Source organism: Haematobia irritans, chromosome 5, assembly GCF_050003625.1.
Source record: "Haematobia irritans isolate KBUSLIRL chromosome 5, ASM5000362v1, whole genome shotgun sequence".
NCBI lineage: Eukaryota > Metazoa > Arthropoda > Insecta > Diptera > Muscidae > Haematobia > Haematobia irritans.
The window spans coordinates 109,925,902-109,950,068 of record NC_134401.1 but is presented as its reverse complement, the minus strand read 5'-3'; the positions used below and the strand labels follow the sequence as shown (position 1 = coordinate 109,950,068).

At 33.6% G+C, this 24,167-nt stretch overlaps 2 protein-coding genes across 3 annotated transcripts in view; one reads left to right on the top strand and one right to left on the bottom strand.

The window, feature by feature from the left end:
- Tdc2 (Tyrosine decarboxylase 2) overlaps positions 1–6,157 on the bottom strand; it is a 30,635-nt gene extending 24,478 nt beyond the window's left edge. The window contains exon 1 of the mRNA XM_075310376.1: positions 6,081–6,157. The gene's annotated coding sequence lies outside the window, so the exon portion shown is untranslated. The remainder of the gene's footprint in view (positions 1–6,080) is intronic.
- Positions 1–24,167, top strand: part of Rpp25 (ribonuclease P protein subunit Rpp25) — a 172,306-nt gene that overhangs the window by 108,455 nt on the left and 39,684 nt on the right. The window lies entirely within an intron of this gene.

Here is a 24,167-nt window from a genome sequence, read left to right as displayed (position 1 = left end):
CGGACGGAAGATATATATGGGAGCCATATCTAAATCTGAACCGATTTCAACCAAATTTGGCACAATCACCGATACTACTAAACGTACTCCTTGTGCGAAATTGGAAGCAAATCACGACAAAACCCTGGATTTTGAGGCCATATAAGTTCAAATCGGACGAAAGATATATGGGAGCTATATCTAAATCTGAATCGATTTTGACCATATTTGGCACATACAATAGTATCGTTAAAAGTACCGCTTGTGCAAAATTTGAAGTAAGTCAGGGCAAAACTCGGGCTTTTGAGACCATATAAGTCCAAATCGGGCGAAAGATATATATGTGAGCTATATCTAAATCTGAACCGATTTTAACAAAATTTGACACACTTAACGATACTATTAAATGTACCCCTTGTGCAAAATTTGAAGCAAATCACGGCAAAACTCTGGCTTTTGTGGCCATATAAATATCTAAATTTGAACCTATTTCAATCAAATTTACCAAGCATTGGTAGAATGTCAATTCTACCATCTGTGCAAAGTTTCACGAAGATCGGTAGTAAACTTTGGCCTCTGTGGTCATGTGAGTCTAAATCGGACGAAAGATCTATATGGGAGCTATATCTAAATCTGAACCGATTTGGCTGATATTTTGCAAGATTTTCGAGATTCATAAAATATTTGGATATACGGTATTTCACGAAAATCGGTTGATAAACACGCTAATTATAACCACATCGGGGATAAATATATATCGCAGCTATATCTAAATCTGAACCGATTTTTTCCAAAACCAATAGCGATTATCTCTGTCCCAAGAAACGGCCCTATGCCAAATTTGAGGACGGTCGGACTTAAATTGCGAGCTGTACTTTGTGCACAAAATTACTTATACAGACAGACGGACAGACAGATAGACGGACATCGCTAAATCGACTCAGAATTTAATTCTAAGCCGATCGGTATACTAAAAGATGGGTCTATGACCACTATTTCTTGGCGTTACATACAAATGCACAAACTTATTATACCCTGTACCACAGTAGTGGTGAAGGGTATAAATATGGGAAACATTTAAATCTGAAGCAATTTTAAGGAAACTTCGCAAAAGTTTATTTATGACTTATCGCTCGATATATATGTATTAGAAGTTTAGGAAAATTGGAGTCATTTTTACAACTTTTCGACTAAGCAGTGGCGATTTAACAAAAATGGTATTTTGACCATTTTTGTCGAAATCGGAAAAACATATATATGGGAGCTATATCGAAATCTGAACCGATTTCAACCAAATTTGACACGCATAGCTATAATGCTAATTCTACTCCCTGTGCAAAATTTCAACTAAATCGGAGCAAAAAATTGGCCTCTGTGGGCAAATGAGTGTAAATCGGGGGAAAGCTATATATGGGAGCTATATCTAAATCTGAACCGATTTGGATGATATTTTGCAAGTTTTTCGAGACTCATAAAATGTTCGGATGTACGGAACTTGAGGAAGATCGGTTGATATACACGCCAATTATGACCAGATCGGTGAAAAATATATATGGCAGCTATATCTAAATCTGAACCGATTTTTTCCAAAATCAATGGGGATCGTCTCTGAGCCGAAACAGGATTCTATACCAAATTTTAGGACAATCGGACTAAAACTGCGAGCTCTACTTTGCACACAAAAATACATCAACAGACAGACAGACGGACAGACAGACAGACGGACAGACAGACAGACGGACAGACAGACAGACGGACATCGCTAAATCGACTCAGAATTTAATTCTAAGCCGATCCGTATACTAAAAGGTTGGTCTATGATTACTCCTTCTTAGCGTTACATACAAATGCACAAACTTATTATACCCTGTACAACAGTAGTGGTGAAGGGTATAAATAGAGTAATCGACAAAATAATCGAAAAGTTGAAATGGAAACGGGATGTAAAAATCATCAAAAATCGTTAAAAGACTCCAGAAAAAAATCTCACCAAAAAATCTTGGAGGTAACTTAGTTAAAAAATTGGTAATTGATTCCGAGCCTTAGGAGCGGAGAATTGAAGTTAAGGAACATTTAAGAAGTTCTCTTTTAAATTTTAATTTCGCGTACTTGATATTACACTGAAAAAACAGTGAACCCAAATTGAAGAAAAATTTTAGTTAATTAAAAAAAAATATTATTTTTAGAATATTTTAACTAAACAGTATAACAAACGCTGACATAATAAAAATAAATAAAATAAGTAAATATTTTTCGACAAATTGAAAATAAATAATTAATTTTTTTCACTTGTTAAAGAAAATCTTGTAGTTTGAAGGAAAAAACTGGTTTTGAAAATTGCACGAATGTCCATATGAAGTTTAAGATGGGCGCATTTGTAGTAAAAATTAAAAAAATTTAAAGAGATAATTAAGTTTTTGTGAGAAGTGCGAATTTAGTAAATCTTTATGCTGACATAATACAAATAAATAAAATAAGTAAATTTTTTCGGCTAATTGAAGAAAATTTGTTATACATAGTTAATTTGTTAAAGTAAATTTTGTAGTTTGAAGGAAAAAATTGCAAAAATGACTTTCGTGACATACACCAGTCAGTCTATATTTGAAGTAAACCAGTCAGTCTATATTTGAAGCTTTTCTTTTTTTTTAATCCAAAGATCCAATATTTCAGTTAATTTAAAGATTATTTCTTCAGACTAAAAATGATACGAAAACTTTGACTTGCTTCAAAGACAAAAAAAAAATTAACGTAAGAAGTAAATTTCATAGATTCGTGACAGAAATTTTAAGTTTTGGACTCAAAATTCTCCGATTTTATTTCTTATGAATATATCTTTGGCATCCTGAAGTAATTTTTTTTATCCAATTTGGATGAAATGTGATTTCGAGGATGTGATATGTAGTGAATTTGCCTATATAGTTTTTTATAGCCGCCACACTCAAAAAAAAAAGTAAATCCCTCTGGGGCACTAAATCCAATTTAACTCTATTTTAGTTCATGGAATTATTATGTTTTGTGAAAGTTTCCTTGACTGTAATAGTTTTTTGCGTACTTTAGTTAAATTAATTAAATTAATTAGTAAGTTCGGCCAGGCCGAATCTTATGTACCAGGCGAATCTTTACATAAGATTCGGCCAGACCGAATCTTATGTAAAGACTGTCATCCACAATCGAATTATTTGGGTTATGGTATCTTAAAACTTCTTAACATCGTTTTCTAAATTGTGAGTTAGTCCATACGTGGTAGAGAGCCAGAATTGAAATATGGGGGTCGCTTATATGGGGGCTATATGTTATACAATTATGAACTTGATATGGACCAATTTTTGTGTGATTGGGGATCGATTTATCTAACTATAGACCGATATGAACCTAGTTAGGCATGGTTGTTAACGGCCACATACTAGCACAATGTACCAAATTTCAACTGACTCGGATGAAATTTGCTCCTCCAAGAGGTTCCTAAACCAAATCTCGGGATTTCGACCAATTTTTCCAGGGGATTTTGAGGCCATATATTAACACCACGTACCAAATTTCAACTGAATCAGATGAATTTTGGTCTTCCAAGAGGCTCCGGAGGTCAAATCTGGTGATCGGTTTATATGGGGGCTATATATATGTTAATTAAGGACCGATGTGGACCAATTTTTGCATGGTTGTTAAAGACCATATACTAACACCATGTACCAAATTTCAGCCGAATCGGATGAAATTTGCTTCTCTTAGAGGCTCCGCAAGCAAAATCGGAGGATCGGTTTATATGGGGGCTATATATAATTATTAACCGATGTGGACCAATTTTTGCATAGTTATTAGAGACCATATACATACACCATGTACCAAATTTCAGTCGAATCGGATGAAATTTGCTTCTCTTAGAGGCTCCGCAAGCCAAATCGGAAGATCGGTTTATATGGGGGCTATATATAATTATTAACCGATGTGGACCAATTTGTGCATGGTTGTTAGAGATCATATGCTGACACCATGTACCAAATTTCAGCTGGATCGAATGAAATTTGCTTCTCTTAGAGTCCTCGCAAGCCGTTTATATGGGGGCTATGTAAAAGTGGGCCGATATGGCCCATTTGCAATACCATCCGACCTACATCAAGAACAACTACTTGTGCCAAGTTTCATAGCTTGTTTCGTTCGGAAGTTAGCGTGATTTCAACAGACGGACGGACGGACATGCTCAGATCGACTCAGAATTTCACCACGACCCAGAATATATATACTTTATGGGATCTTAGAGCAATATTTCGATGTGTTACAAACGGAATGACAAAGTTTATATACCCCTATGGTGGAGGGTATAAAAAGGGAAACTATTTTATGCAAATGAAGCATAGCGATTTAAAATAAATATTTTAATATAAATGCCTTTAATTGTAACTTTTTGAAAAATGGTTCCACTTTCTTAAAATGGGTATGCCACCTTTTATGACGAATGATACTTTTTGTGACACTTTTTAGAAATTCTCAACGGTTCTGCAGCTCTTGAGCATCAACAATTTGATATCTACAGTGAAAATGTTTATATTGGAATTTTTATATATTTTTTATATAGCTTCCTAGATCAATATGACTTAAATTTCAAAATCTATGATTATTTTAGAAACGTTAACGGGTGTATTAATTATGATTTATATCGGTTAATTTTTCGATATATCAATCAAATACACTGAAAAAAATATTGTCGTGAAGTCAAAGATTTCATGTCTTTAAAATACGAATACAAATTTTGCTTAGCATAGAAGACGCATTTCTCTAAAATAAAATTATTTTCCTTGGCCAAAAGTCGATAAACTTTTCAATGAAGTCGTATTGTCCTTATAATTAAGTAATTTGACTTAAAAATGGGTATCTTAACATGAAAGAAAAAAATTATAGGCTAAGGTCAACTTGACTTTAATAATTCAGAAAAATTCTTTAAATTTAATGAAATTGTCTTTAAATTTGTTGTCTTTTTGCATCTTGACTACAAAGCAAAAAATCGTTCAAATATAGGACATGTTTTTCAAAACTTTATTTTAAAGAAGTTTTTTACTTCAAACATAGCATAATTTCTACTGGAAGTCGAGTCCTAATTTGGAAAATAAAGTTGCCGTTAACTCGTTTTTAAAGGACTTTGATAGCATATGAAGAAAAAAAGCTGAGAAAGCGAAAAATTAAAATTTAATTCCTAGAAGCAAGTGCACAAAACCTAAATTTAAAAGAATATTGTGTCTTAAAAGTATCCTTACTTGTATTCTCCTCTTCTTTGGCTCGGAATCAATACCAAATTGTTTAAAGTAAAGACAAATTCTTTGGAACCGAGTATGCTTTTTTATCAGTGTAGGTAGATTTCTATCCGATTGGTGTCTTCTTAGACCAGTAAATGAATATCTTAATCACAATGTATGTCCCATCTTATGTTGATTTATTTTCACATACACCGAACTCCCAGCTCTTACACTGAAAGAAGAGTGAAATAAGAAATTTTCGACAATCCACGTTTTTTTTAAACTAAAATATTGCTTTAAAAGTAATTTCTTTGCTCTTAAAATAATATTTGCTCTTAAAGAAAAGAATTTATCAGAAAGGGGAATATGATTTTTCCAAAATTTCGTTCCAAAGGAAAGTTTTTTTTTTTTTTGAGTGTATAAAGTTTCGGAGATTTTAAACTTTTTTGTCCATTCTTTAAATTATTATTTGTTAAATTATTTAACAAGACCTCGTATTCCAAAGAATTTTATATTCATTCAAAGAAAAATTTGATATTAATTCAAAGTTTCGCAAGCTTTTGCATCTTTCTTATTTTTTTTTTCACTTTTTAGTAAATCTTTAAATTGTTTTTTTTTCTGTTTTTTAATTTTTCAAGCATTTTGATTTTTTATAGGCTTAATATATATATGTATTTCTAAAGCATTTGAAATTAACTTTCTCTTATTTTCAAAAAAAAAAATAAAAATTTTCTTATTTCACTTTTTAAGTTTTTAGCTAAAATTATTTTTTTTATAATTTTGGTTTAATTTTACTTTCAATCCAGTTTTTACATATTTTTTTTATTTAGCAATTTTACACTTCACTTTTTAATGCTATATATTTTTCAATACCTAGACCAATTGAAGTCCAAAGCGATAAATATTTTATTTAGACCGATAGCCGTTATGTCCGGAAGCTCAAATCCAACTGATCAGAGTTCTAAGAATTCCTTAACAAGTAAACTCGGTATCCTTGCGTTTTTTTTTTTCTTTCCTTTTTCTTACCAACAATGTCCCTAAAACTTGGATTAATGTATGTGTGAGAGGGTTTTTTTATTGGAGCATCTCCAAAGGAATGTGCTATGCGTAACCATACCCCCATAACTTAATAGAGAGAGAGAGAGAGTGAGATATGAAAATCATCATCAACATCATCATTACGGGCCCCAATATCCCACAAACATCGCTAGCATTGATGACACCAACATCCTTGGTCCTGTGGTAGCATCATCCATAAATAAGTGAAATATTTGTGGTGTTGTACTTTCAATTCTAATTCCAATTTACTTTTGCTCTTTCATTCATTCAACCGCAGAAGTAGCAGTGCTTTTCCATTTTGGCTGAAAACATCCAATTCCACAAGTGTTTGTTGGACTTGAAGGGTGTCAATACTTATAGATGTGTACTCGAATAAAACAAAGAAACAAAAAAAACGAAGAAACCTCCAACCCACACAAAAGTGGAAAATTCATTTCACGAAGAGTTTTATAAGAAATATTTTCAACACCAACAATCCAACGAGGCCATAGTCTGTTGCAATGAAGAATCATGGTACTATCATCGTCAGAGTCACCAATTAAAGAATTCGTGGAAATATGCTTAAGCGGAAGGAAATAGCAAAACATCTATATTTACACCCAAGAGGAAATTATACAGAGTGTTTGAGTGAGGGAAAAGCTAAGCTACAAAGAAACAAACTATAAACTCCAGTTGTAGCTTCTGAATAATACCATTGACACAATTGAATTTCAGTAGTCTAAACTATTGATTCATATATTAAGGAATTTATGAAATGCGGCCGAGCCAGAAATCGGCATTTTTTTAGGTCAAACAGCTTCTCAAATTGGGGCCACAGTGGTGCAATGGTGAGCAATCCCACCTTGGATAAAAATTGGTGTCACAGTGGTATGACCACCTTGTTAGGGATAAAAATTCAAAAATCGACTAATTACACTGAAAAAACAACATGCCCGGTTCTAAAGATTTTGTCTTTACTTTAAAAATTTTGGTATTGATTCCGAGCCAAAGAAGCGGGGAATACAAGTAAGGATACTTTTAAGACACAATTCTCTTTTAAATTTGGGTTTTGTGTACTTGCTTCTAGGAAACAAATTTTAATTTTTCGCTTTATCACCTTTTTTCTTCATATGCTATCAAAGACCTTTAAAAACGAGTTAACGAGAAGTTTATTTTCCAAATTAAGACTCGACTTCCAGTAGAAATTATGCTATGTTTCAAGTAAAAAACGTCTTTAAAATAAAGTGTAACAGGTTGGCTGATAAGTCCACGGTCTAACAAAGAAAAACACATTTTTTTGTCAAAATTCAAAATTCGTTTTTTATTCAACATAGTTCCCTTCAAGAGCGATTATAACGACCTTCCAATTAGTTGATACCATTTTGGTAGTACTCCTTCGGTTTTGCCTCAGGAGGGGAAGCAATTCGAAGCCCACATCATGAATTTTTGCCATCGTTCTCAATGACTTGTGGCACGGTGCGTTGTCTTGGTGGAACAGCACTTTTTTCTTCTTCGTATGGGGCTGTTTTGCCGCTATTTCGACCTTCAAACGCTCCAATAACGCCATATAATAGTCACTGTTGATGGGTTTTCCCTTCTCAAGATAATCGATAAAAATTATTCCATGCGCATCCCAAAAAACAGAGGCCATTACTTTGCCAGCGGACTTTTGAGTCTTTCCACGCTTCGGAGACGGTTCACCGGTCGCTGTCCACTCAGCCGACTGTCGATTGGACTCAGGAGTATAGTGATGGAGCCATGTTTCATCCATTGTCACATATCGACGGAAAAACTCGGGTGTATTACGAGTTAACAGCTGCAAACACCGCTCAGAATCATCAACACGTTGTTGTTTTTGGTCAAATGTGAGCTCGCGCGGCACCCATTTTGCACAGAGCTTCCGCATATCCAAATATTGATGAATTTTTTTAAATAAAATTTTAGTTTGGATTTGAAATTGTGAAAAATTCGAAATACATTACTTTCATTTAAATTGTAGAAAATACCTTTGTTAAATTTCAATCAAAAATGTGACTTTTGATACAAAAAAATTTAGCTTTTTTTCTAGCTATTTTTTTAGCATTTTTTAGCTTTTTTAGCTATTTTTTGGGTAAATCTAGCGGTTTTCGGTTAAACAATTCTGGCAACGCTGCTGCTATCTCGATCAACTTCATTTTACGGTCATTCAAAATCATTTTGTGGATTTTTTGATGTTTTCGTCGGTATCATCGGGCGTCCACTGCGTTCACGGTCCTACGTGCTCATTTCACCACGCTTGAATTTTGCATACCAATCAATTATTGTTGATTTCCCTGGGGCAAAGTCCGGAAACTCATTATCAAGCCCAGTGTTTGCTTCCACCGTATTTTTCCCTTCAAAAAAAAAATATTTTATCAAAACACGAAATTCCTTTTTTCCATTTTTTCACAATAACAAAAGTTGCTTCACAAAAGACGTTCTATCTCACAAACTAATTGACTTACAGACGTCAAATTATGACACGAATCATTTGAAGGTTGGTACTATATAAAAATAATATGCATTTGATACTAGCGACGCCATCTATGTGTCAGACCGGGGACTTATCAGCCAACCTGTTATTTGAACGATTTTTTGCTTTGTAGTCAAGATGCAAAAAGACAACAAATTTAAAGACAATTCCATTAAATTTAAAGAATTTTTCTGAATTATTAAAGTCAAGTTGACCTTAGCCCAAACATTTTTTCTTTCGTGTTATGATACCAGTTTTAAGTGAAATCACTTAATTATAAGGACAACACGACTTCATTGAAAAGTTTATCGACTTTTGTACAAGGAAAAAAACTTTATATTAGAGAAATGCGTCTTCTATGCTAAGCAAAATTTATATTCGTATTTTAAAGACATGACCTCACGAAAATATTTTTTTCAGTGTAATTTCGTCTTTTTGTCACAAACTTCAAAGTCGACTTTTCGTAATCTTCAAAATCCACTTATGATTTTTTTGTTTTTTTGAAAATCGACTAATCAAACGTTTATGTTAGGCAAACTCGACCAATAAACTTATAACGAAATAATTGAAAAATCTACAATGAATTGAAAAAGATGAAATTCACGACGTCAAAGTCGATAAACGTATAATTTTGTAAAAGTCGTAAAATCACCTTTCCAAATTTTGAAATAGTTAAAAGTCAGTTTATGTAACTGGTATAACGATGATCTGAAAAGCTACACTAAAAAGTGTATTGATCTATCATGATGCAACCTAAATTTTAGGATACGCAATTTGCACAATGTTAAGTAAAAACAAGTAAGGAAAGTCTAAAGTCGGACGGGGCCGACTATATTATACCCTGCACCACTTTGTAGATTTAAATTTTCGATACCATATCACATCCGTCAAATATGTTGGGGACTATATGTAAATGTTTGTCCCAAAAACATACATTTAAATATCACTCGATCTGGACAGAATTTGATAGACGGCTAATGCACTAGGGTGGAACACAATGTTAGTAAAAAAAATATGGGAAACATCTATATCTGAAGCAATTTTAAGGAAACTTCGCAAAAGTTTATTTATGATTTATCGCTCGATACATATGTATTAGAAGTTTAGGAAAATTAGAGTCATTTTTACAACTTTTCGATTAAGCAGTGGCGATTTTACAAGGAAAATGTAGGTATTTTTACCATTTTTTTCGAAATCAGAAAAACATATATATGGGAGCTATATCTAAATCTGAACCGATTTCAACCAAATTTAACACGCAATGCTAATTCTACTCCCTATGCAAAATTTCAACTAAATCGGAGTTAAAAATTGGCCTTTGTGGTCATATGAGTGTAAATCGGGCGAAAGCTATATATGGGAGATATATCTAAATCTGAACCGATTTCAACCAAATTTGGCACGCATAGCTACAATGCTAATTCTACTCCCTGTGCAAACTTTCAACTAAATCGGAGCAAAAAATTGGCCTCTGTGGTCATATGAGTGTAAATCGTCGAAAGCTATATATGGGAGCTATATCTAAATCTGAACCGATTTCAACCAAATTTGGCACGCATAGCTACAATGCCAATTCTACTCCCTGTGCAAAATTTCAATTAAACGGAGTAAAAGAGGGGCCACTGTGGTCATATGAGTGTAAATCGGGCGAACGATATATATGGGAGATATTTCTAAATCTGAACCGATTTCAATAAAATTTGGCGCACTTGACTACACTACGAATTGTACTCCTAATGCAAAATTTCAACCAAATTGAGGTAAAATTCTGGCTTCTGGGACCGTATTAGTCCATATCGGGCGAAAGATATATATGGGAGCTATATCTAAATCTGAACCGATTTCAATAAAATTTGGCACACTTAACTATAGTACTAATTGTTCTTCTTGTGCAAAATTTTAAGCAAATTAGGGTAAAATTATGGCTTCTAGGGCCATATAAGTCCATATCGGGCGAAATGTACATATGTGAGCTATATCTAAATCTGAACCGATTTCTTCCAAAATCAATAGGGTTCTATTCTGATCCAAAACACATAGTTGTGCCAAATTTGAAGTCGATTGGACTAAAACTGCGACCTAGACTTTGATTACAAAAATGTGTTCACGGGCAGACGGACATGGCTATATCGACTCACGAGCCCACCCTGAGCATTTTTGCCAAAGACACCATGTGTCTATCTCGTCTCCTTCTGGGTGTTGCAAACATATGCACTAACTTATAATACCCTGTTCCACAGTGTGGCGCAGGGTATAATAATCATTAAAGTAATCTTAATTAAAGGACAGTTCGTAAATTTTGCTTTAAAATGTTTTTCTTTGACTTTCGGACACAAATCTTTGAAAATTGCGTCCTTCTTGTTAAAGTAAGCGAAATATTTGTTAAGGCAAAGAAAATAATTTTTGCCTTAAATAAATAAAGTTTAAATTAACTGACTCACTATCTTTGCATTAATGATATAAAGCTTCAAATTAGGCTAAGACTTATCTGGGAATTTGCATCTTTAGTTTAAAGTTGTTGTTTTTTTATACCCTGCGCCACCCTGTGGAACAGGGTATTATAAGTTAGTGCATATGTTTGCAACATCCAGAAGGAGACGAGATAGACACATGGTGTCTTTGGCAAAAATGCTCAGGGTGGTTTCCTGAGTCGATATAGCCATGTCCGTCTGTCCGTGAACACATTTTTGTAATCAAAGTCTAGGTCGCAGTTTTAGTCCAATCGGCACAAGTATGTGTTTTGGCTCAAAATAGAACCCTATCGATTTTGGAAGAAATCGGTTCAGATTTAGATATAGCTCCCATATATATATATTTCGCCCGATATGGACTTATATGGCCCCACAAGCCAGAGTTTTACCCTAATTTGCTTAAAATTTTGCACAAGAAAAACAATTAGTACTATAGTCAAATGTGCCAAATTTTATTGAAATCGGTTCAGATTTAGATATAGCTCCCATATATATATTTCGCCCGATATGGACTAATACGGTCCCAGAAGCCAGAGTTTTACCCCAATTTGGTTGAAATTTCGCACTAGGAGTACAATTAGTAGTGTAGTCAAGTGTGCCAATTTTTTTTTAAATCGGTAAATATGACTCTAACTTTCCTAAACTTTTTTTTTACTAACATTGTGTTCCACCCTAGTGCATTAGCCGACTTAAATTTTGAGTCTATAGATTTTGTAGAAGTCTAGAAAATCTATAGACCTTGCGAAATAGGCAAAGTTACGACTATAACGCAAAATGTTCCGTTAAAAGAAATAATCGTTTATGAGCGTGAAGCTACATACTTTCTAAAAACGGAGTTGTATATTTGGAAAAATATTTCGACATTTCAAGAATCAGCAACTTTTGCAAAAAAAAAAAAAACAAGTATATACGGCCGTAAGTTCGGCCAGGCCGAATCTTATGTACCCTCCACCATGGATTGCGTAGAAACTTCTGCGAAAGACTCCACAATCGAATTACTTGCGTTGTGGTAATACTTACCGATGGCAAGGTATTTTAAAACTTTTTAACATCGTTTTCTAAATTGTGAGTTAGTCCATACGTGGTATATATTAACAAAAAAAGTTATGTATAGGTAAGTCTACAAATAATTACGAATCGATATGGACTTTAGCACGGTACATGGAGAGCCAGAATTGGAAAATGGGGGTCGCTTATATGAGGGCTACAATTATGAACTTGATATGGACCAATTTTTTTGTGATTGGGGATCGATTTATCTGAGGGCTATATATAACTATAGACCGATATCAACCTAGGCATGGTTGTTAACGGCCATATACAAGCACAATGTACCAAATTTCAACTGACTCGGATGAAATTTTCTCCTCCAAGAGGCTCCAAAACCAAATCTCGGGGTCGCTTTGTATGGGGGCTATATATGATTATGGACTGATATGGACCACTTTTGGCATGGTTGTTAAATATCATATACTAACACCACGTACCCCAAATCTGGGGATCGGTTTATATGGGGGCTATATATAATTATGGACCGATATGGACCAATTTTTGCATGATTGTTAGAGATCATATGCTTACACCATGTACCAAATTTCAGCCGGATTGGATGAAATTTGCTTCTCTTAGAGGCTCCACAAGCCAAATCTGGGGATCGGTTTATATGGGGGCTATATATAATTATGGACCGATGTGGACCAATTTTTGCATGGTTGTTAGAGACCATATGCTAACACCATGTACCAAATTTCAGCCGGATTGGATGAAATTTGCTTCTCTTAGAGGCTCCGCAAGCCAAATCTGGGGATCGGTTTATATAGGGGCTATACGTAAAAGTGGACCGATATGGCCCATTTGCAAAACCATCCGACCTACATCAATAACAACTACTTGTGCCAAGTTTCAAGTCGATAGCTTGTTTCGTTCGGAAGATAGCGTGATTTCAACAGACGGACGGACATGCTTAGATCGATTCAGAATTTCACCACGACCCTGAATATATATACTTTATGAGGTCTTAGAGCAATATTTCGATGTGTTACAAACGGAATGACAAAGTTAATATGCCCCCATCCTATGGTGGAGGGTATAACAACAATGTTTGATATAAACAAGTAAGTAAAGTAGAAAGTCGGGCGGGGCCGACTATATTTAAGAACATTAAGGGGTACATTTCTATGGGAGTTTTGGTACAATCTGAGCAGAAATGTCTGATATTACATATAGTTGTGACTGTAGTTGATTTTGCACCTACAGAGTTAGTATATAACTAATATTGCGTACATTATTAAAAAAGAAGAAATCGCTCAATTAATGTGGGTAATAAATCAAAAGTCTAAATAGGATCGGATAATACATAAAAAAATTTGAAACTTGATTAGCATTGGCTAATAAATTAGAGTATTATGGCCAAATTTTTCAAAATCGGGCGATACATATATATGAGAGCTATATCTAAATCTGAACCGATTTGGATGAAATTTTACAGACTGGAAGGGTGATGAAGAAGATTACTGTTTGCAAAATTTGGTGACGATCCGTTTGTAAAAGAGCGCAACGTTAACCCCATTTGTCGAAATGTATCACCCATATATATGGGAGCTATATCTAAATTTGATCCGATTTCAATGAAATTTGGCACGCTTAAAGGGTGGTCAATTGCATTACTTTGTGGTAAATTTGACGCCGATCGGTTAGAAAATGAACGCAATCTGACCTCATTTATTGAAATCGGGCGAAACATATATAAATTTGATCCGATTTTTTCCAAATTCAATAGCGTTCGTCCTTGTGCCCAAAAAATACCCTGTACCAAATTTCATCAAAATCGGTTAATAATTGCGACCGGAATCCTGTGATCAACAAATACATGGACAGACGGACACCAAGCGCTAGATCGACTCAGGAGGTGATTCTGATTCGATCGGTATATATTTTATGGGGTTTAAAATCAATATTTCTGGTAGGAACTTTTTTTGGAAGATCAATGTTATTGTACCCTGACCACTATGTGGTTTAGGGTATAAAAATTTCTCTGCCATCTTAAGAGAAAGAGTTTAGGAATTTCCAAGCCTTTATACAATTATGAACTTTATCCCGACTACGTGGCATTTATGCAAATTTAGAAAAATAAAAAAAAAAACAAGTAAGGAAAGTCTAAAGTCGGGCGGGGCCGACTATATTATACCCTTCACCACTTTGTAAGTCCACATTTTCGATACCATATCAAATCCGTCCAATGTGTTGGATGCTATATGAATCCATACACATATATTCTGTATATCTGAGCAGATCTGTACAGAGTTCGGCAATACTTATAGATTTTATATTTAAGTCGGCTAATGCGCTGAGGTGGAACACAGTGTTAGTCAAAAATATAGGAAACATTTAAATATGAACCAATTTTGAGGCAACTTCGCAAAAGTGTATTTATGATTTATCGGTCGATAGATGTGTAACAGAGTAATAGGAAAATTTGAGTCATTTTGATAAGTTTTCGACTTAGCAGTGGCGATTTGATAAGGAAAATGTACTCCTTGTGCAAAATTTCAAGCAACTCAGGGCAAAACACTGGCTTTTGAGGCCATATAAATCCAAATCGGACGAAAGATATATATGGGAGCTATATCTATATCGGAACCGATTTTAACCAAATTAAGCACACTTAACGATACTATTAAACGTACTTGTTGTGCAAAATTTGAAGCAAATCAGGGCAAAACTCTGGCTTTTGGGGCCATATAAGTCCAAATCGGTCGAAAGATATATATGGAAGCTATATCTAAATCTGAACCGATTTCAACTAAATTTGGCACAATTAACGATACTATTAAACGTACTCCTTGTACAAAATTTTAATCAAATCAGGGCAAAACTCTGGCTTTTGAAGCCATATAAGTCAAAATCGGACGAAAGATATATAGCGGAGCTATATCTAAATCTGAACCGATTTCAACTAAATTTGGTACAATTAACGATACTATTAAATGTACTCGTTGTGCAAAATTTGAAGCAAATCAGGGCAAAAATCTCGCTTTTGGGGCCATATAAGTCCAAATCGGACGAAAGATATATATGGGAGCTATATATAAATCTGAACCGATTTAGCTGATATTTGGCAGTTTTTACGGGACTGACAAAACATTCAAATGTACAAAATTTGAAGAACGTCGGTTCATAAATACGTGAATTATGATCAAATCGGTGATAACTATATATGACAGCTATATCTAAATCTGAACCGATTTTTCCAAAATCAATAGCGATTGTCTTCTACCCGAAGAAAGTCGTCATGTCAAATTTGAGGACGATCGGACTTAAACTGCGACCTGTACTTTGTGCACAAAATTACATATACAGACGGACAGACAGACAGACAGACAGACGGACATCGCTAAATCGACTGAGAATTTAATTCTAAGCCGATCGGTATACTAAAAGATGGGTCTATGACAATTATTTCTTGGCGTTACATACAAATGCACAAACTTATTATACCCTGTACCACAGTAGTGGTGAAGGGTATAAATATGGGCACCTTTTTTCATGATAAGGAAAATTATCCAAATTTATTCAAATTGGTAACAGTTTGTATTTTCAATACCTAAGAGTATAAGAATTGCTTGATGTGAAAGAGTGTTTAGTATTTATTTTAGGTAGACTTAAATAACTTTAAGTGGATTTTTTGTGTCTCCAATGTATGGTATTTACATTAGATATAAAAATGGGCCTGTTATGTTTTTGTTTTACTTAATAAATAAAATGTTATATGAAATTGAAAGTCAAATGTGACTGTTTTTGCTTGTCCCGACAAATCCCGGAATGTACGTCGCAAAGTCCGGGATTTCGGCAAACATCATATGGTGACCCTAATGCTAAGCAAAATTCGCATTCGTATTTTAAGGATATGAAACTTTTGGCCTCATGACAATATTTTTTCAGTTCACGTATATAGAAAATAGCTATTTTCGACCAAAATTAACCAATAATAGTTTTAATTGAAAATATCTTTCATTTAATTAAATGTTTAATTGGGATAGTTAACATTTTAATTAAAAACGTACAAAATTTCTTAATTGGTTTTATTTTTGAATATGATTAAAAAGTTATGGTAATTGTATCAGTTAATTTTTTAATTGAATAGGTTTTCAACTTTTTACTTTAAATTATTTTGGTGATATTTTTTCTGTGTATACATATGGTTCTTCTATTCGTGAGGAGAACGTTTAGGGCATCATATACAGCCTTTCAATGATATATATTTAGAGTCAAACAAAATCTCGTTTAAATAAAAGTCATAATAGTACAATAGGACGGTTTAATTGCACCTGGGCAATAATTTGCACAGTCTTCTTTTTCTTGAGTGTACAGTCTTCTTTTTCTTGTACATTGTCATTGGTTGCTTTAAATATTTCACCATGTATAACGACGCCCTATATTGTTAATGGGTTGACTTGAAAAACCAAAGAAAAAACTCTGCGGTGACGTCGTATACTCAGAATATAGAAAACTGCCATATTTAATTGGGCCCTTGCGGCGTCTGTATCGTGGTTATATACCGAGTAAATTCTATGGACATTGCTAAGGAAGTTTGATGCCAATTTTCCAAGTCGTTAATGTTGTCAGTTAACACAAAAAGTCATCCAGGGCATCACGCACCTAATTTGATTATTCATCATGAAATAGACCTAAAGTGATTATCACAGAATAATATTGAATTAAAGTGGCGAGAATTTAGTACTCATCACTTAATTCACCCTCGATGTGTATGTTTACTTACTAACTCCCCAAATACTGAGACTAAAAATTCATTCATGAGTTTCTTTGTGGTTGGTAAATTCCTATGAATTACAAAACCCTGTGTGTGAGTTCAAGTTAAGGGTGTTGGCCATACTTTCCGAATTTTTTAATTCACATATATCTTCTCGCAAGTTTTCACATCATTTATGTATGCATATCTCATAGTCAAGCATTGAATTATGGTCGTGAGATCTCTCCATGAATGAATTCCTAATTGATTCTTTAATTTCTCCATTTACATAAATAATTTAGGGTTTCATCTAAAAATATATTTTGCTATGCTCTTCAATAATATATTTGGTTTTAGTTATTCTTGGTAATATGGTCGAAGTTTAATATACCAATATACTCGTATGAATAACGATGACATTGATTATCATGGAATTTTTATTATGCCTCTCACATTCAAAAAAAATATAAAGGGTGATTTGTTAAGAGCTTGATAACTTTAAAAAAAAAAAAAACGCATAAAATTTGCAAAATCTCATCGGTTCTTTATTTGAAACGTTAGATTGGTCCATGACATTTACTTTTTGAAGATAATTTCATTTAAATGTTGACCGCGGCTGCGTCTTAGGTGGTCCATTCGGAAAGTCCAATTTTGGGCAACTTTTTCGAGCATTTCGGCCGGAATAGCCCGAATTTCTTCGGAGATGTTGTCTTCCAAAGCTGGAATAGTTGCTGGCTTATTTCTGTAGACTTTAGACTTGACGTAGCCCCACAAAAAATAGTCTAAAGGCGTCAAATCGCATGATCTTGGTGGCCAACTTACCGGTCCATTTCTTGAGATGAATTGTTCTCCGAAGTTTTCCCTCAAAATGGCCATAGAATCGCGAGCTGTGTGGCATGTAGCGCCATCTTGTTGAAACCACATGTCAACCAAGTTCAGTTCTTCCATTTTTGGCAACAAAAAGTTTGTTAGCATCGAACGATAGCGATCGCCATTCACCGTAACGTTGCGTCCAACAGCATCTTTGAAAAAATACGGTCCAATGATTCCACCAGCGTACAAACCACACCAAATAGTGCATTTTTCGGGATGCATGGGCAGTTCTTGAACGGCTTCTGGTTGCTCTTCACTCCAAATGCGGCAATTTTGCTTATTTACGTAGCCATTCAACCAGAAATGAGCCTCATCGCTGAACAAAATTTGTCGATAAAAAAGCGGAATTTCTGCCAACTTTTCTAGGGCCCATTCACTGAAAATTCGACGTTGTGGCAGATCGTAAGTCTATTCATGATGAAATGTCAAAGCATACTGAGCATCTTTCTCTTTGACACCATGTCTGAAATCCCACGTGATCTGTCAAATACTAATGCATGAAAATCCTAACCTCAAAAGAATCACCCTTTATATAGATATTTGAGTAAGAATCATGCTTAACACGTGTTTATTAGGGTGAGTCGAAATTAAAAATTCCTTGTCCATATAAAATTATAAAACTTTTGCACAACTACAGGAAGACAAAAGGGGGTTTTTCGATGTAACTCAATTGAGTCGGTGGGACTCAATTTTGATCACATTATTTTTAAGCATATAAGCATATAATGTTCAAACACAAGTATAGAATGTTTGGAACACACATGCTAATATGTTAAATCATATTAAAAATTCGATATATTTTGTTTTTTTTTTTTTTATACAAAAAGAGAAAAATGCCATTAAAGCCATCAATAAAAATTTTTTTTAAGTGTTCGGAAATAATGCTGTATCAGTTCGTCTAGCACATAAAGGTTTCACCAGCTTCCATTCTGAATATTTTGATGTCCAAAATGCACCGAAATCCACGCCGCTGTTTAAGAAAACTTGCTCGTGATCTGAACATAGTGCGAGAACGGATACAGCACATATTGAAAAATGAGCTTGAACTAAAACCATTGCGCACAGAGAAGAATTATGATCACCTCAACCATACAAAAAAAAATTCACGAACATTTTTCCAATTAAAGTCTTAATTGAGTTTTAAAAATTATTTAATTAAAAATTTAATTGATTCAACAAATTTTTTAATTGAAATAAAAACCAATCATAAAAATTAATAGTATCAATTAATTTTTTTAATTTGATCAGTTAATGTTGACTTTCAATTAATTTTCTAATTGATACTATCATTTCGGTGATTGAAGACATTTAAATTAAAAATTAATTGAATCAATTAATGATTGAAGACAAAAAATATTTTTGCATGTGCATGTTTCAAGAGCAAAATGTTATTTTTGGATGGTAAAAATGGAACATTTTTGTCGCAAAAATGTTCTTTTTGGATCCGGAATTGGTGCAAAATTTGCGCAGAAGCGATGAATTTAACATAGGCTTATCATAGGACGGATGACCACCGTTTGAACAGCCGTTGCACTGAATTTGCATCACTTCTTTAGGTGTGATCCGAATTCAGTGTTTTGGATGTAAATTAAAATATTTTGTGATATTTTTCCAAATAAATAATTTTTACAATTTTTTTTATGATTTTTTTATCCATTCTAAATAACGCTTGTCTGGAACGTTGGTTGGGTTGGGTTGGGTTAGGTGACAAGCCCGATGTATCAGGCTCACTTAGACTATTCAGTCCATTGTGATACCACATTGGTGAACTTCTCTCTTATCACTGAGTACTGCCCGATTCCATGTTAAGCTCAATGACAAGGGACCTCCTTTTTATAGCCGAGTCCGAACGGCGTTCCACATTGCAGTGAAACCACTTAGATAAGTTTTGAAAGCCTCAGAAATGTCACCAGCATTACTAAGGTGGGATAATCCACCGCTGAAAAACTTTTTGGTGTTCGGTCGAGGCAGGAATCGAAACCACGACCTTGTGTATGCAACGCGGGCATGCTAACCATTTTGCACCACTTCCGAATCCAAAAAGAACATTTTCACTACTTTTTTGGCGACGTTTTTTTGCTGGGATCTTTGGTATAACATTTTTGGAAGTGTTTCTAAATTCTGCTTTCAATGGTTGCCAATGAGGTCAGCTAAAAATTTACACCTTCGATTGACCACCATTACTCAACCCCCGCCCCTGGGTCAAAAAAATGCCATAGATAAATTGAAAAATGTCCTAAAGACAGGCAAACATTTCGGCCGCGGATTGAACGCGTCAACAACGAATAGTTTAAAAAGACGGTTCTTCACTTCAATTCTACGGTACAATGGCCTCCAAAATCCGTTGGACAGTTACGCCTGCGACATTTTGGAGAGTAAGTTTGGCAAAAAATCCCAAGTGATGATAATCTAAAGACCGCGCTTCGCCGAAATACCGTAAAGGCAATTTCATGAAGGCCATAATTCGTGCCAAAGGTAGCCAATTCAAACAAATCAAAACGGATTCTAAAATTTGACGATATTTCTGACATTTTTTGCTTTTGAATAATAAAATACAAAATATAGTGTTTTACTTTGTTGCTTTACACATCAGACAGCCCATATTCTTGAACGTTTTTTTTTTTAATCGAATTTCATTAATTCATGGCCTCAGATACACTAATTTTTTTATGTAATGATACCCATATTTAAATCGAACCGCTTTCATTGAAACGTTGTATCAGAGAAATGCGTCTTCTATATTACTCGAAATTGGAGTTAAATATTTGTCCTTACGACAACATTTTGTTCTGTGCATAAATAAAGCCAGGATTGAAGCAAAATATTGCATCAAGTTCATTCCCGTGCTGCATGGTATTGTAATACAATCCCACACATTAATGTAATCTGGTTAGAATAAAAATCCAAAACTGAAAATCCGGACCACATATAATTCTTCACTTACACTTAGAAATTCCAGTCAATTTCGTTTCGCTACCGCTGGAGATTTCCCTGTGGTTTTTGTTCTCTATCGATATTCAAATTTGATATATCCACAATTGAGGTTTATGGTTTGTTATATACGATAAATTGAATTATTGCTTGTTAAGTGAAAATGACGAAATGACAAATGCCAGAAGGAAATAGGATGGAAAAGTGCTTGGAAGCATAATAAAATAACTAAGGAATTTCCTTCCCGACATTCTTTTAAGAATTTCGTAATATTTTTTTAATGGATGACTTTATTATGATGTTCTACTGGTGCTCCTTTCCCCATCCTATAAACATATATGCTCCCAGTCAATGATGGACTTGTTGCTGGCAATGTTACCCACAGGCTAACTCTGCAAGGCCTTCTCGCATATGGAAATTTGAACAAATGTCGATTGGGTCAAAATGGCCTTTAGTCCAGTGGGCAAATTTATTTATAGAATTGTCTTTAGACAATGTGGAAGTATTGCAGTATCTAAACTCAAAACAAAAAATTCATTTCATTTCAGTGAAATGAATTATAAAAGAAAAGTAACCTGAACAAGTATATACGGCCGTAAGTTCGGCCAGGCCGAAGCTTATGTACCCTGGTAACACTTGCCGATGACAAGGTATCTTAAAACACCTAACACAGTTTTCTAAATTGTACGTTAGTCCATATGTGGTATATATTAAACTAAAAAAGCCGATTAAATACGTATATAGTTCAATTTGACAACATTTTCTATAGAAATAAAGTTTTGACAAACTTTTCTATTGTAATATTTTGACAAAATTATCTATAAAATAAAATTATGACAAAATTTTCTATAGAAATAAAATTTTGGTAGATTATATTTGGCTCGGGTGACAACCAGGGCTGTGGAGTCGAGCCAATTTTGCTCGACTCCGACTCCGACTCCAGCATTTTTCAGCAGCTCGACTCCGACTCCGACTCTGGAGTCGACTACGGGTAATATAACTAAATCTCATTTTAATACCACTAATTTGTTGTTCTATTGTGGGGGTACCGTAAGTGGAGTACCGTAAGTATCATATTTATTTATGTGTGCAAAAAAGGTCTTCATTTCACATTAAATGCCAATTGAACTCTATATTTCAAATTTAGGACAATGTTTAATAAATAAAATAATGATATAAATACCCTTCATAATATGAGAAGATACCAACAGTATATGTATTTGTGGACCAAAATTTTTGATACTATCTGAAATCCTTTAAATTTGTTGCGAGCTATATAAAGATTTATATTCCCATATGCATGAATTTGAATCTGAATCGATTTAGACAAAATTGTATATACTTCTACAAAATCTATGTACTTAAAATTTAAATCTAACGTTATGGGACGTAACACAATTTGAACAAAAAATGCAAGGAAAGTCTAAAGTCGGGCGGGCCGATTATAATATACTCTGCACAACTTTGTATTTAGATCCACATTTTGATAAAATCTCAAATCAGGCTTCTACAAAATCTCGGGCAATATTTGGGAAATATTTAAAATTGTTTAGACAATTTCGCAAAAATGCATTTATGATTCATTCATTGAAAAATTTGAAAATTTGAGTCATTTCTACAAGTTTTCGACTTAGCAGTGAGTATCAGTGAGCATACAATTTTGAAAAAATATGTGTCTAGTAAATAAAATTTTGACTAAATTTTCTATAGAAATAAAATTTTGACCAAATATATAGAAATAAAATTTTTATAGAAATAAAATTTGGCAACATTTTCTATAGAAATAAAAGTTTGCAAAATATTCTATAGAAACAATTTACCATGGAAGGATATATAGAAATAAAATTTTGACTAAATTTTATATAGAAAAAATTTCTATAGTAATAAAATTTTGAATACATTTTTTATAGCAGTGAGTATCAGTGAGTATCAGTAAGAAAAACTATTTTAGAAAATTTGCTATAGAAATAAAATTTGACAATTTTTTCTTATAGAAATAAAATGTTGGAAAAATTATCAATAAAAATACAATTTTAGAAAAATTTTTGTGCAGTAAATAAAATTCTGCAAAATATTCCACAGAAACAAAATTTTGACTAAATTTTCTATAGAAAAAAATATTGACAAAATTTTCTATGGAAATAAAAATTTGACCAAATTTTCTAATAAAAAAATCTATTACTATAAAATTTTGGCAAAATTTTCTGTAGAAATAAAATTTTGATCAAATTTTCTAATAAAAAAAATCTATTACTATAAAATTTCGCCAAAATTTTCTATAGAAATAAAATTTTGACTTAAATTTTTATAGAAATAAAATTATCAATAGAAATAAAATTTTGAAAAAATGTTTGTGTAACAAACAAAATTTTGCAAAATTTTCTATAGAAATAACATTTTGCAAAATATTCTATAGAAACAAAATTTTGACTCAATTTTCTATAGAAATAAAATTCTGACTAAATTTTCTATAGAATAAAATATTTCTATAGTAATAAAATTTTGAATAAATTGTTTATAGAAATAAAATTTTGACAAAATTTGCTATAGAAATAAAATTTTGCCAAAACTTTTTATAGAAATAACATTTTGACAAAATTTTCTATAACAAACAACTTTGAAAAAATTTTCTGTCAATATTCCACATTTGTATATGGCCTTAAAATAAAATTAAAAATAAAATAATTTCGATTGTTCGAAATATTTCAAATAAATTGATATGGGCATTAAAATGGATCGATCCAGCCCATCTGCTAGTCTAACATTCTAGGAAACATTAAAAGATAGCCGTAATTGGAAGTTGATTTTCATTTACCATCATGCTGTACATTGACCGAATGAATAACGCAATGGAAACTAGTTTGCGTAAAAACTTGCTTAGTTACAAAAATGTGAAGTGTTTTAAAAAATTTGGTTTAGCCGGAGTCGGAGTCGAGCAAAATTTTTACGACTCCGACTCCGACTCCAGCAAAATCTTCAGACTCCGACTCCAAGACTCCGACTCCGGCTCCACAGCCCTGGTGACAACCATAATTATGAACCGATTTGGACCAATTTTTGTGTGATTGGGGATATATATAACTATTGACCAATATGGACCAATTTTGGCATGGTTGTTAGCGGCCATATACTTCCGCAATGTACCAAATTTCAACCGAATCAAATGAATTTTGCTCCTCCAAGAGGTTCCGGAGGTCAAATCTGGGGATCGATTTATATGGGAACTATATATAATTATGGACCGATATATACCAATTTTTGCATGGTTGTTAGAGACCATATACTAACGTTCCAAATTTCAACCGGATCGGATGAATTTTGCTCCTCCAAGGGGCTCCGGGGAGCCACCGTGGTGCAATGGTTAGCATGCCCGCCTTGCATACACAAGGTCGTAGGTTCGATTCCTG